This window comes from Triticum dicoccoides, chromosome 3B (genome assembly GCF_002162155.2).
Source record: "Triticum dicoccoides isolate Atlit2015 ecotype Zavitan chromosome 3B, WEW_v2.0, whole genome shotgun sequence".
Lineage (NCBI taxonomy): Eukaryota > Viridiplantae > Streptophyta > Magnoliopsida > Poales > Poaceae > Triticum > Triticum dicoccoides.
In genome coordinates, this window is record NC_041385.1 from 833,837,814 (window position 1) to 833,853,721 (window position 15,908).

At 43.2% G+C, this 15,908-nt stretch overlaps 1 pseudogene; it reads left to right on the plus strand.

Annotated features, from left to right (window-relative positions):
- The window catches only part of LOC119278776, a 283,671-nt pseudogene that overhangs the window by 118,238 nt on the left and 149,525 nt on the right, over positions 1-15,908 (plus strand).

Here is a 15,908-nt window from a genome sequence, read left to right on the forward strand (position 1 = left end):
CCTTGTGGAAGTCAATTTTGAAGAAGATCGCGCGAAGGCTTTTGCTCTTGACCTCATTGATGACCCCGTAGAGAATGAGGATCCCATCGAAAATATTGCGGCCTTTAGTGAAGGCCGTCTGGTTCGGATGGTGGATCCGGGGAGCGATCAAGGCCGCCCTAGTGGCGTACCCTGTCGCTAAAATCCGGAAAGCACCTTGAGAACCGTGATTGGCCGGAACTGGCAGATGTCGGCCGCTCCCGGGACCTCCGAGATGAGGGAGATGATCCCGTAGTTGAGCCGGGAGACGTCTAAAGTTCCTTGAGAGAGCTCAAGGAACAAACCCAGGATGATATCCTTCACCATCGGTCTGAAAGCCTGGAAAAAGCGGACCGGCAAACCATCCGGACCCGGCACCGAGGCCGGGTTCATTGCTTTCACAAATGTCTCCACTTTCGTGGCATCAAAAGGAGCGAGTAGAGCGGTATTCTCCGCAGGGGAGACATGCTGGCTAGGGGACCAAATGTGGTCCGCTACAGAGGCCCCACCCCGAGGCCGCCCGGCAACGAGCGATTTATAGAAACCAACCACGTGGGCCTGGATTGCCAGGGGGTCCTGGAGAAGCTGGGCTCCGTCCCATAAAAGGGGAATGGATAAGCGTCTACGTCTGCCATTAGCAATGGCCTGGAAGTAAGCCGTGTTGGCATCGCCAAACAATACCCAGTTCATAGATCCTCGCTGGCGCCAATATTCCTCTTCCTTAGAGTAGATGTCCATAAGAGAGTCCTCGAGGTTGTATCTATGCGCCCACTCTTCCGCCGAGATGCCCGACGTGTCTGCGCGAAGGTCGAGAGAGCGGATCTCCTCAAGAAGGAGAGCCTTCTGGACCCGAAGGTCCCTCCCTACGTTGGCTCCCCAACCCTTCATGAATTGCCTGGAGCACTTGGACAAGTGATGCCACTCGTCAAGTATGGACATCTGCCTATGAGGCTCGCTGAGCGAGGAGGCCCAGTGCGTCTGGACAGCCGCAATGAAGCCTGGTTGCTAGAGCCAGAAAGCCTCAAACAGGAAACGAGGAGGGGGGGCAAGGTCTCTCCTCCTTGGAGGACTAGAGGAGAGGCACATGGTCGGAACCAATGCGCGTAATAGCCTGAAGAGAGGCCAAAGGAAACCGAAGTTCCCAGTCCGGGGTGACGAATACCCGATCAAGCACACTAAGGGTAGGGGCAACCTGTCTATTAGTCCAAGTAAATCTAGTCCCAACCCTGTCAAGCTCCCGAAGGCCTAAGTCTGCAACCCAGTTGTTAAACCGTAGGATCTCTGCGAGATCGGACGCGAGAGTTATTCTTCTCCGCGGCGGAGCGGAGGAGGTTAAAGTCCCCTCCCATTGTTAATTTGGTTATTACCGGAACCGAATCGAAAGTAAATGGTTATTACCGAAACTGAACCGTATTTGTATATAAAACCATATAAACCGAAGTATAAAAACCGTATAAAGCGGACCGAATCCACACCCTGAACAATACCTACTGGAGTGTTCTAAATTTTCATTTTTAAACCACCACGCATGTCTTTTTCTTAGGGAAGTTTGCATGCACTTTCATGTTGTGAAAAATCGACATGAGTTTGATAAGTGATATTTCCTGGTTCCTTCGTTCAAAAGTCATGTCTTCATGTGGGGCTACGTCTGTCAGGGCAACTACGGCCCGCGTCGTTTTTCCCCTATATATACAATAAGAAATAGGAAACCATCTCCTCTGTGTCTCGCTTCGACCGCTGTCCTTCCTCCGCCCCCGCCTCCGCCGCAGCCGCCGCGCCGCCCGCACGCCGTTGCTACCGGACTCGAGCGGAGATCTTCCTCCTCTCCTCTCGGTAAGCCCTAACACGCTACCTCTCCCTTCCATCTTCTTCGTCTGCGCCGTGAAATATTGAATCCTCCTTCCCCAAGCAACCCGACGCCAAAACCCTAGTGTAGGCTAGCGAGATGCACCCGCCGCTCCCCTGCTCTTGCAACGGCGACCAGTACTGGTTCCCTCGTATGGTTTGCTGCGATGGCTCGACCGGTGGTGTTTCCGATATGCTTTGGTTGCTGTGCCTGTGTTCCTGCTAATAATTAGTCGTCTTCTGTTGATATTGTGGTTGCTGCACAACTGTATGATTGTGGCAATCTTTTCATGATTTTCCCCCAATCCGTTCAATTGTTTGCAAATGGACTCGGTGAATTCTAGTTTTTTAGCTCCATAGACTGTGCAAATCAAACTGATTTCCTTCCCATTGGATCTACCGCCGTGCAATTGTTCGCGTATGGGTTGGATAAATTCAAGCCTTCTATTAAGCCTGACGTCAGTATCAGGTAGCTAGGATTACATTGGAGGGTTGCGGGAGCTCATGCAATTTGCTGCTAACCTCATTGTCTTCTGCTAGATCTTAGGATTGTTCATCATTTCTTCCCGTGGAAGAACCTCTTCATCCAGAGATCGATGGAGTATACACAATTATACTTATATGTATGTCTTCGACACGGAATCTAACAAGCTAGATACTTTGTGTTTTTATAAAAAGAAATTGTTTAAAACTTTATATACATAAATAAAAATAGAAAAATAACAACAAGATAAACAACAAACATAGTACAAAATCGTTATATGGGTTGGTCAGCCTTTGTGACTACATTTCTCTTATTGCTTCTGTGACCTTACCTGTTGCAAACGTTGATATTTTTGTGTAAATAAAGGCTGGACTTAAGCATCTGCATGGTGTAGTTCGTAAGGCTGCATTTTCTGTTTTCCGGTTATGATTGATGCCTTGTTGTGTAGCAACTCTGAAGGATGCTCTAACTAGCTACCTTCTGTAACAGTGGCTCTAGTTGGCCGATTTGGCATTTGCCTGTACGCTGTTGGTACCAATTCTATTTAGCTGCCACACCCATGCCTCTGGTAGCTCTTAAGCTATTTAGGTGCCTTAACTCACTTTCTAACTTTTGTGCATTCATTTCTCTTGTCTACATGCAAGCGTATGATTTACTTTTCATCAGCTGTCTTTCTGAATCTTTCCCCGAAATGCAGAGCTGTTTCAGTGAATCTTTGCTTGCTACTCAAATTCTTAAGCTCACACATAGATCGTTGTTCTTTTTTTAGACAGTTTCTGTCGTGTATGTGTCAGAGAAGTTATAGTGCTATTGATATATAAAATGAACTAGAAATTTATATTTAGCAAGAAAACAGCAGCAATATTCTCCTTTGTGTACCACTTAGTTCGCTCAGGGTATAATACAGTTTGGTCAGTATATATGCTGAGACAAATAGGGAAAGTAGAGAAAACGGCGATGTTTGTTGCTACCCTGTGAAAAACTGCACTTGACAGGTGTGTTCACCAAATAGAAGTATCACTTGATTGATACTCCCTCCGTTCCATAATGTAGTGCATATAGATTTTTTGTAAAGTCAAACTTTACAAACTTTGACCAAGTTTATAGAGAAAACTATTTATATATACAATGTCAAATATATAAAATATGAAAATATATCTTACGATGAATCCAACAATATATGTTTGTCATTCTAAATGTAAATGTTTTTCTCAATAAACTTCGTCAAAGTTTGTAAGGTTTGACTTTTCTAAAAATCTATAGGCACTACATTATGGAACGGAGGGTACCATATGTTCCATTTCATTCCCTAGCAACTCATGGCACCTAACTAGTCTTTACAATATATAGAACTGAGTATATATTATTAAAGATTGCTCAAGACTTAACTTTGTATGCTAGGCTTAGCAGTGGCGGATACAAGCCCCCAGGGCCCAGGCCTGGGGCGTGAGGCCCAATTTCTTCATAGACTGTAGCGAATTACTGTGCACATCGCTACAGTACAAAGAGGGCCCGGGGCGGCCCGATGGGCTAGTGTAGCACCCTTGTTCTGTATAAACGAAGTATTTATGCAGAACATTTCTCTTCTTGCTTGTACTGTTCTTTTATTCAAATAATGGGCTCTTTCAACTACCTGGAATTGTTGACGCTTTTTTATGTACTGTTCTATAGTCTCAATATTGTCTAACAATTGGTGATGTTTGGTTTGCTAGCTCATCCGGAATGCGTATCTTTGTCAAGACCCCCACCGGCAGGACAATCTGCCTCAAGGTCCACTCATCAGACACCCTGTACACTGTCAAGGCAAAGATCCAGCAGCAGTACCGCCTCTTCTTCGATGGGGTGCAGCTAGAAGACAACCGTACATTGGCCGATTATGGCATCCAGCATGACTCTACGATTGACCTCCAGGAAAAGATGCAAATCTACGTAACAGAGACGCGGGCAGGCAGGACCATTGCCCTTGAGGTTGACAGCCTAGACACCATCGGTAACGTGAAGTCCAAGATCCAGGACATGGAGGGTTTTCCCAAGGGCCAGCAGTGCCTCATTTTCGCCAACAAACAGCTGGAGGATGACAACTGCAGCTTGGCTGACCACAACATCTGGAAGGAGTCCACCCTCCTCCTCGTTCTCCGTCCCTGTAGGCCAGGAGAAAGTAGGATGATGCACATCATTGTCAAGACTCTCTACGGGAAGACCCTCACCCTTGAGGTTGAGAGCTCGTATACCATCGAGAATGTCAAGATGAAGTTCTACGAGCAGGAAGGCACTCCCCCTATGCAGCAGCGCATCATCTTTGCTGGCAGGCAGCTAGAGGACGACCGCACCCTCGCGGACTACAACATTCAGACAGAAACTGCCGTTGTTATGGTGAAACGCCTTTGTGGTTGCTGAGCTTCATGGCATGCCATTCAACAACCAGTTTTATTTTGCTGGAGCCTTCCTTCCAGTAGTGGTGCGTTATCAGTAAAGTAGTATGGAGTGTCATTCTAGTACTGTACATTAGCACATAATGTATGCTCAGGTATTGTTCCTTCATAGTTGAAGTATAGTGTGGTTTCAGTAAAACTACGTACTGTTATTGCTCCGGTATTGTTCCTTCATAGTAGAAGTGTGGTGTTTTTCCAGTAACACTACATACTCCTACTATCATTTAGTAGCATGTTAATGTGTTGTGTAGTTCTTTTCAGGCCAATACTTTTTGGCGGCCTAAAAAATAAGTTGCCCATCCCTAGCTTAAAAAATAAACCGCCCCCAAAATATGTTGACGGTTTTAAATTAGTTATCACATAACTAATTTAGATGTCCCAAAGAATGAGAGAGATGGCTTACGAGAGAAGTTGAGGAGGGGGTATCTTATTTTTTAAGCCTTAAAAAAACTGGCCGTATCCATTTATCAAGAGGAACTACTGTTAAGGAACTAGAAGCTAACCAAAGGGGTCACTACACCATGACACTACATTCCCTACAGATGTGTGTTGGGAAAAGTCACTTTCGCCAACCGACTGTTGGTAGGAAAAACTTGTGACGAACAATCGGTCGGAAAAAGTTATAAACAGGAACGGACAGTCGGTCGGGAATGTGAGCACAATTATTGTCAAACGATGGGTCGGGAAAGCTCTAATGCCCATCCATACATCGGTCGGGAAATAACCCCGACCAACTGTCAGTAGGAAATGGGCAAGCGCGCGCGTACAGAAATTTTAGCGCCCCCTTTAGGCCCAAAGCCCGCGAAATGTTTCCCCACAACACATTATTCACCACGCACGGGAGAGGCAAATCCCTAGCCCCTTTCTCATTCCCCACGCGCGCCGCCATGGGCACCCGCCGCCGGCCTCTCCACCCGGCGTCCGCGCTACCTTGCCCCCCGCACTACCCTGCTGGCTTGATGCCCCCACACGCTCAAACCCTCTGCTCAACCCAGGTGCTCTCTCCTCACCTCGTCGTTGTCACGGCGGGCGCCGTGTAGATCTGGGGCTTAATTTGCTGCAGATCCCAGGAGCGACGGGGCTTAACCTCCTGCAGACGGGGGAGACAGGGCGGGCGCCGTGACGGAGCACTCCCTGGAGGCGCTGGTGCTTACCTCTCGTGGAAGCTTTCAGGGTTGGGATCCCGGCGAGCGGCGTCATCAGCTCCGGCACTTACCTCGACTCCCAGGTTCTGGTTCCTCCTTGCAAAAAGAGAGACTTGACTAGAGTGTCACCTGTTCATCTTTCACCTTTTTCGTCCCATCCTCCTAGATGAGCATGGCAGAAGAAAGTGACGAGATTGCTACTAAGACAAGGCTGCTGTCACTTGAACTGTTGCAGGTTAGTTTACATCCTGGAGGCTGCTAATTTTGATTTTGTTTGTTTAGATGATATCTGCTGATTCTTTTACCTTCAGGGATTGTTACACTTGCGCCCGTGCAGACATGCTCATGTGCCTCCATGTGTGGCTCTCTAATGATCCAGGCGCTGCCTCCCTATGCAGCAGGGGCCAAACTATGCGCTGCCCTAGGCAGTCGGATCTCTAATCAGATGAGCTGCCTCCACTATTGTACGCATGTTAAGCTGGGACGATTAAATTGCATGTGGTAAGTGATTGACCATCTACTGATTGATTTTGCAGATCTGGCAATCTGGATAGCTAAATATGTTATATAGTGGCCTCTATGATTTAGGACGTCTTCTTTTTCGGGGAATGATTCAGTGCATCTGAAACATATGGAAAAACATATATGGCATTAGATAATTAATCTCACGGTTGGTCATATTATGATGCTCAGCAAACTTAAATAAGTTATACTGTTAACTTTTACTCCCTCCGTTCCAAAATAGATGACCCAATTTTATACTAATTTTGTACTAAAGTTAGTACAAAGTTGAGTCATCTATTTTGGAACGGAGGGAGTATGTCTTTGTCGTGCTTCTCAGAAAAGATAATGCTAGTAGCAATAATATGCCACTATTTATGAAGAAAACACTTGTATGTACTGTATTTGCAGCACTCAGTTGCATGGTTCTCTTAGTTCTTTAACATATATAGGTTAACTTGAGCTAATTTATTAGCATGTGTATGAGCATAGTTACAAGGCATCCAAAGCAGGAGAGGATGAGATGAACAGAACAATTTCCAAGTTTGACCCGTATTTGGTCAGGCAAGGTTAGCTTTTCTATAGCTTTTATTGATGAATTTGACAATTATATGAGAAAAATAGGCAAACGTATGCTTCTTTAATCATGCATATTTGATTATAACAGTCTTATGCTATTTGAACCTTTTCACTATGCTTTGTACATATAACGTATACTATGTGCAAATATATTGTTTCCATGTAAGAAAGTATGATAAATAAAAATAAGTCAAAAAATATATACAATGCCTTCTGAACCTGAGCAATATCCCCACAATTTTTTTGTGTATCACTAAGAGACCATCATGATGAGTATATATGTTCCAATGAGCAGGTGGTGCTAGTGTAACTCATGAATAAGGGAACACTATATCAAGGCTGTGAAGAAGGCTGCCATCGAGGCAAAGAGCGAGCACCCCAAGGGTTAATGCGTGGCGTAGAAGGTTATCAAAAGAACTATGTCATTTTTTAAAATTAATTTCCTAGACAAGTACACTCGCACATGCATCTTTGCGACAAAATAAAAACTGCACTACTCTCTCTCTCTCTCTCTCACTCTCATCTAATTATCAGAAGTACTAATTTTGGATTTCATCGCTATTTTCTCCAAAAACACTGTTTAGTATCCCTTCCACTATAAGTTTATTACTATGTGATTAGAGAAATTAAGAGGTATATGTGCATACTGTAAGATTATGATCAGTGGTGTACAGAAATCCTATGAAGTGAAATACACAACGTATTCTATGTTGTATCATCCAATGGACAGCAGCTTCCTTGACTTTATTTTGTTCTCAACTAGTGGCATGGTATTCTGCCATGTTCCCTTGTCTTTATGTACAGTTTCGATGTCTAGTGAAAAGACCAAATCATTTACTTAGTCGCTCTTGGCCTGTTCTGCTATCATGGTTTTACTGATGTTCACATTCCAAATTAACAATTAGTTGCTAGTGGGTGTTGTCCTTGCTGAAATGCTCACTTTATGGATTCCAAAGCTTCTTTGTTTACATGTGAGCGTTGGAGTGCTTCCAATTAAAGGACTTGTATTATTATGCATGGCTAATTAATACACTTCTATAACTATGTAATTTTGATATTTATTGTACCGAAACTCCACTATAACAACCAGTGCACTAAATAACAACAACTTTGCAATCCATGTGCAGCTTCTAGGTTCTGGCTTTGTAGTGTGCATCATCTCTAGCTGAAAAATGAAATGATGTGAAACTATGTTAGATCTAGCTGGTGTGCTGCTTGTCAACCTTGCTATGTTGTTGTCTGCTGAATTCTGGGTGTACATCGACGCAAATGAACATGGAAACAACTTCAGAACTATTCTTCACTTTTTTTACTAAAAATTCGAACCACTGAACATGATCACTTCCATATATCTGAAATGAGAATTTACTCAAGTTTCTATTCTGATAGCGATAGTTTTGTTGTCATGTTCATATAAGAAAATGCCAAATACAAATGGCCTTCATTAGCATTACTATATTAGCAACACAATATGTAGTAGCAAACCCCAACAGAAATGATATTTTTAGTTCCTATGACAGATATAGATGGATTATTAGTTCAGAAAGCAAGCGATACAACAAAAAACTAAGTGTTATGTATTTGTGAATTAGAAAAAGGTGAACTCTCTCACTCTCTCTCTCTCAGTCTCTCTCTCTCTCTCTCTCTCTGTCTCTCTCTCTCTGGGGTCTCTTGAACATATTCACTTCTTCCTGCGTGATTTCTCTCCCCTTTTTAGATTTATTTCTGTGTTTGCTAACTTCTTAGTTTTACTTATATTCCAGTGACCTCTGTTCTATACTGGTGTAGTTATGTTTGTAATGTTTTTTTTTCTGCTTCTTGTGTGCTGATGTTTGCAATGGTAGTTGGTTTCTGTACTCTGCAAGCCTCATGATGCTAATTGAAATATCCTTTATTATGTTGCATATGCTTAGCAAGTGCTTTCGCTGCTACCTGTTTTTAATCAGTTGCTACTTTTTCTTAATCATCCGGTTTCTTACTCCTTTCATTTATGTAGGAATGGCATGTAGGTAGTTATCCCCCAGGGGCACATAGACCAGGATACATTGTATCTCAGGATATAGGAAGCACAAAATAGGTGAGCTAAAGGTACGCGCCCTTCTAAAATTTCTAGAAGGGTACCCCTTTTCCTGTCTCAGTGGTAATGAATTCTCTTCAGTTGCTTTGGTATGAAATGATGTTGAAGGCAACTTAGAGAAAATATAATGGTCTGTAGTTGGTGCGGAATATTTATCAGGTATTTTGACTTGCAGATGTTCAACCTGGAGAATGTTCTCCAATGGGATGAAGAATGAAGGCTTTGATGTCAAGTGCGAGAATGATGAAATGATCTTGCTGGAAAGCTGTGAGGATGGGTAGTAGTTGCCCACTACAAGGAGCCAAGGCAGATGATGTTTTGCAGAAAACAAAGTGATGAACTTTTGCTCTCAGACAATGAACTCTCATGTTTCCTCTATTTAATTAGTTACACTAGTTTATTTATAGGAAACTTGGCTGGTCATTGGTTCATAACAAATGAACTATTTATATGTGAAAATTAATGAATGTGTGTGTGTGACTATTGTTTGGTTCTGGTTTAATATTGTTGGATGATGCATGTTACTGTTATGTACGAATATGTAACTTGATGGACATTCTGTTGGTAACGTGAAAGACTAATGCTTGGCCCCATAGAAAGGGGGAAACAGGATTGGCTAATGCTTGGCCCCATAGAATGTTGGTCGGGAAAGAAGAACCTATCAGATAGTCGGTCGGGAAATCTCTTGGCTGCGCTAACGGATTGTTGGTCAGGAAATATTACCCTGTCTGATAGTCGGTCAGGAAAGGCCCATGGAAACCCCAACAAACTGTCGGTCGGGAAAGGCCCACGGCAACCCCAACAGACAGTTGGTCGGGAAAGATACACTATAGCTGACAAACAGTCGGTCGGGAAAGATATGTCGGTCGGGAAAGGGTTTTCCCGTCTGGACTTTCCCCAACAGACGGTGTCGGTCGGCAATACTCTTTCCCGACCGACTGTCTGTTGGGGGAACTTGTATTCCCGACCAACCTAGATGTTAGGGATGTAGTGTTGTGGTGTAGTGGGTAAAACTGCACAATAGTTTTTGAGAATCTTTTTACGTAGTGCAAAATCTTGCGTCTTTTCCTCCTCCTATCCTCATCACAAAAAAGGATAACAGCCAACCACCCTCCGTAAGAAAAAAAACATGAAGGGCTCACTCACTATTTGTGGTCCCGTGAGAAAAACAAAGAGCAGGACCCAAATGCCATGAGCTAGGGTTGGCTCTTCGGGCGGTGCAGCCCCTTCGGCCAGCCAGCCATCCGTGGCATGCTGCTCTTGGCGCCGCTGCCATCTCTCCATCCACCCAGCCACCCCAACGCTGCCCCTCTGTTCACTGCTTCGAGCTTCCGCCCTCTGTGCAATGCATCGAGCTGCAGTCGCCCCCCTTCCAAGGTACTCCACTCAGCCCCTCTCTCCTCCCTCCATCCCTCCTCCCACAACCCTCATACCCCATCAATCCTTTCTGCTCCGTCTCACTTCTCTGTCCATGCACTCATTTTCTTCTGTTTTTTGTGATTCAATAATTATGAGCCGTAGATTGGATATTGTCTACATAGTTGTCTTGCACATGAACAACGTAATTGATCCGCATATGTATAGTGTAGATTGTATGGCTTCCTTCTGGTATACTTGAAAATTCTACTCCGGTTTATATATGTTATATATTATGGATTTGACTTGGACCTGCATTACACATGTGTTGGTACAATCATATATATAGCTGCTTATTTGATCAAACAAACGCATTAGCACACTTACCTTCATTTCCCGTGCCTCCGAAACGTATACCATAATAACAAATGCTATTATTCATTATATTCTTATGCGGGACGCTAACTTGGTTTTCATTTTCTAGGAAAACACTATCTTGTGGACACTGGATATCGAAACCGGACGGGATATCTTGCTCCTTTAAAGGGTACATAGTATCTACTAGAATTCCGTCTGGCCTTCCAAGTTTCTCACCTCGCACGTAGAAGCATATTATCATTGCTTGCATCGCATTGCACAACTTCATTCATGATAGCAAGTTGAGTGACAATTTTTTTTTGATAAATGTGATGTCGATGTTGAGTAGGTACCTCTAGTAGTACTACAATGGGGAGTGACACCAACACAAGTGGATGTCGTTGAAGAGGAGGAGAATGATTATACAATAAAACTATTCATAGTAGGATAGTTGATGCTTGTCTTGCGATAGCAACATAGGTTAGCTGTGTTGATGTAGGTCATTATCAAGTGAACTATATGTGTTCTCTATGGTCCATGCCTTTTGTAATATTATTATGGGGTCAATATCTATTTATACGTAATATGCAACAGCAAAGTAAATTTGTTGAATTGCGTATGTGTTTTCAATCATCTACGTAGTCATAGTTTTTCTTTGCAAAGTGGTAGTTCGATTTGTCTACCAATATACTCCCTCCGTTCCATAATGTAGTGGGTATAGATATTTTGGAAAGACAAACTTTGCAAGCTTTGACCAAGATTGTAGAGAAAAGTACTTATATTTGCAATACCAAATATATAAAATATGAAACTACATCTTATGATAAGTCTAACAATATATAGTTGGCATTCGAGATGCAAATTTTTTTAATCCACAAACTTAGTCAAAGTTTGTGATGTTTGACTTTCCAAAAAAGCTATATGCACTACATTATAGAACAGAGGGAGTACAGAGTACTACTTTACGGTCAATAAGCACATAAACATATTCACTCATGGCCCATTGGCATTACAGACAATTCACAACAAAATCTACAATTTCACAGTTGTGTCAACCAAATAGCTTTAGCTTTTACACACCTGAAAGTTCACAACAACTTTCTCACAGCTCACAACAACTTTTCCATAATCTGCAGCTTAACTAAACACAACGTAAGAGTCATTATTTTTATTGTTATCAATTTACTGAGAATACTGTATGTATGCAGCTTGACCGACAAATAGCCTCATTTCCACACTTTATAGTGTGAATACATTTGGAGCTCGAAAGAATAGATTTAAGATCTTGATTCAGAACTCATTCTACACTTTTCCCACCAGGTTAGCCTTGTTTTTGCATGTTGCATCCTCCATAATTGTATCCTATAATGGGGTTGTGATGAGCTTGTGCTGGAGAAGGAAGATGTGACCCTTGATGATGATGAAACCTCCGACCATGGTGTGGAGGCATTTGACAGTGAAGCTTGGAAGAGCAAAAGGTTGTAGTGGGCTGAGGCAATGTGGGCAAACAGAGGCAACACAAGATCTGAAGAATAAGCAGCAGCAACAACACAGGAAGAAAGCAACAACAGAGACGAGAATGAACTTTTGCCTAGTTGGGTGCCGATGAACTTTCCCCTATTGAGCCATATGACTCTTCTACTGCAATTTATTTGTAAGTACGGTGAACAACAATATATTTGCTAGCGAGGACTGAAATGATGTTTCGAACTACATATGCTAGTGTCATGCGTGGTAAGTTTGTCACTAGTGAGAAGGAGTGATCACAACATATGTGGCGAACAACCGAGCACACAGTTATATTAATTGCATCAATCAGCCCAACACATGCCACCAAATGCCAGGGAAAATTGACCCCTGATGCAGCTAGCCTACATGCAGGCAGCCAAACTACATGCATAACATGATTTTAGCCATTATTTAGTCAGTCGACCCAACCGAGTCACAAATACAAAGACCTAAAAAACGATGCAACCTACCAAACACAAGCATAGCGTATGCACACTCGCCCGCTTCTTTCATAATTGCATTAGATATGTGACTATCTAGTATGTATGATACGCAATAGAATTACATAAAAAATACCTACTTGAAAGTAGTATGAACAATACCTCTATGTGCAGAAGTGCTTGTCGCCGCTGCCGCCCTTACATGAACAATGCCTACTTTTGCTATGTTAAAAAGTGTCATGTCCGATTTTGTTTAATGAAATATGTCAAATTTACCATGATTTTGGTCCAGTTTAAATAAAAATCGACCAATCCGCATGAAATTTGTCATACTTGTTAAGTCACGTTCAAAATGTGTTTACGTCAAAAAAAGTGTTGGATTTTTTTTTGAGACAAAAGTGTTGGATGACTGGCTCCGTAGCAGTCTACGTGCGTTCGGAGGTCAAAAGTCCACGGTGGGGCTGCGGCCTGTCAGCTGGGTTTGTCGACCGTGGGGCCGCGTCGTCAGTGTCTCTGCAGTTGGCTTCCTTCCTCCGCACACCTCTCCTCTCCTTTTTTTTGGTTCTATATAAAAGAGAAAACCCCCTCCTCTCTCTATATCTCTCGCTTCGACCGCTCTCCTCCTCCGCCACCGCCGCCGCCGCAGCGCCGTCCGATCTTCCTCCTCTCGGTAAGCTCCTTCCCCTGCGCTTTCAACGGCCTCGATCCACCTGCCCGTGTTTCCTCAAAAACAGCCCTGCTGCTTTGGTTGTGATGCTTGTGTTCCTCACGGTAGTATTGTAGTTTCATTGGTGCACCACTGTTAGATTTCCACCTCTCGGATCCACCACCGTGCAATTGTTCCCATATGGATTGGGTGAATTCTAGCATCTCTAGATCCTACTGTCAGTGTCAGGTACGAACCTCATGGAATTTGTTGCTAATCTCATGGTTATCATCTTATATATTAGATCTTATAGGATTATAATTGTCCATCATTGCTTCTCGTGGAAGAAGCTCTTCATCTAGAGATCGATAGAAATACATCGGCGTTATTGTTATATGTGTGTCCTCATACCACAGAATCTACTAAGTTAGACACTTCATATTTCTGAAATTTTGTTTTGTTTATGTGCATAAACAGTGAAGATAGTCCAAATTGTTATATGTGCTGGTCAGCATTTGTGACTAGATTTCTCTTGTTGCTTGTACGACCTACCTGTTGCAAGTGTTGACGTTTTTGTGTAACTTTGTTTTGACCTGAAACAGTTGGGGAGTCCCCTATGGTATTTTTCTATTTTATATAAGTGAAACAAAGTTACGTAGTTAGTTACAAAGGTCAAAGGGCCCAACTGATGCAAAGTAGTCAACCAAGCAGAAAGTAGAGCTTGAAGGTGGGGCTTAACCCTATGACCAATTTTTCTCTGATTTCCGACGAAGATTGATGCCTTGTAGGGTAGCAACTCGTGCTCGATATAGCTTGCTAGCTTATGTAACGGTGGGTCTTGTTGGCTGATTTGGTATTTGCCTCCTCGCTGTAGGTTCTATTGCAAAGTGTTAGTAAGTTAATTGAGAACTTTATGTTTACTTCCAACGTGCCACACCTGCATCACGAGGAAAAATTAAATCTTCCATTAGCAATTAATTGGCATATCAATTACTAACTGTCACAGAGATACCTGCGGAAAACCCTTTACTAACATGAAAATCAAATCCTTGACAGCCAGCTTGCCAGAATGCCCCCGAAGAAGCGTCTGCACTTCTCGTCCGCTGGTCCCAACCAGGAAGACCACGTCGAGAAAGCAGCTCCCGGTGTCTCTACCTCTGGCGCAGAAGGTACATTTTGCGGATTCCTGCTCACAATGTGCACGATGCATGCGCATCACATTCTTCTGTGCAGGTCGTTGAGTGGCTTGCGTGTTTGATGAGCTTGCAGATTCCGAGGAGGAAGAGGAGGAAGTTAGCGACAGCAGCACCAGCGGCGTGGACAGCAAAGACGACGATGGCAGCCATTCATTGCAGATTGATGGCGCTGACATGGACGAGTAAGTGAACTGTGGAAACCTCTTTCCCACCTTCCCACTTCTTCCCCACTCCTTCTATTTCGTCTCCTTTACCTTTCATCGTGATTTTCTGTCGTCTTCTCGGCTCACATCCCCGTACGGTAGCTTTGGTTTGGTGGGTTCATACCGGGGTTCTTGTTGGGAGGAGCTTGTCCTGTTCGTCGTGGTTCCAGGCTGGTTACTTCTAGCCCTCCTGGATCAAAATGGTCTTACCTTGCTTAGACGCCCTTGTGACCTCCCCGACCAGCCTTCCAGCAGTGCATATGGTGATATGCTGTCAAATGGTTCTGTGGAGATGCGAGGCTCTCATGGAACAAAGCATTCAAGATCATCTAGTCCATGTAAGCTCTTCCCGTTGGGTTATCTGTTTCGTGACAGGTACCACATTTGTCTGTTTAGGGAACCTCTTCGTGTTTCCTACATTGCGTTGGAAGTGTATGCTAATTTCTCGGTCATGAATTGCCTCGGTACATAGTATCTAGTAGAACTCCGTCTGGCCTTCCAAGTTTCTCACCTCGCACGTAGAAGCATATCATCATTGCTTGCATCTCATTGCACAACTTCATTCATGATAGCAAGTTGAGTGACAATATTTTTTTGATAAATGTGATGTCGATGTTGAGTAGGCACCTCTAGTAGTACTACAATGGGGAGTGACACCAACACAAGTGAATGCCGTTGAAGAGGAGGACAACGAATACACAATAAAACTATTCATAGTAGGATAGTTGATGCTTGTCTTGCGATAGCAACATAGGTTAGCTGTGTTGATGTAGATCATCATCAAGTGAACTATATGTGTTCTCTATGGTCCATGCCTTTTGTAATATTATTATGGGGTCAATATCTATTTATATGTAATATGCAACACCAAAGTAAATTTGTTGAATTGCGTATGTGTTTTGATTCATCTACGTAGTCATAGATTTTCTTTGCAAAATGGTAGTTCGATTTGGCTACCATATACTCCCTCCGTTCCATAATGTAGTGGGTATAGATATTTTGGAAAGCCAAGCTTTGCAAACTTTGACCAAGGTTGTAGAGAAAACTACTTATATCTACAATACCAAATATATAAAATATGAAACTACATCTTATGATGAGTCTAAGAGCATCTCCAGCC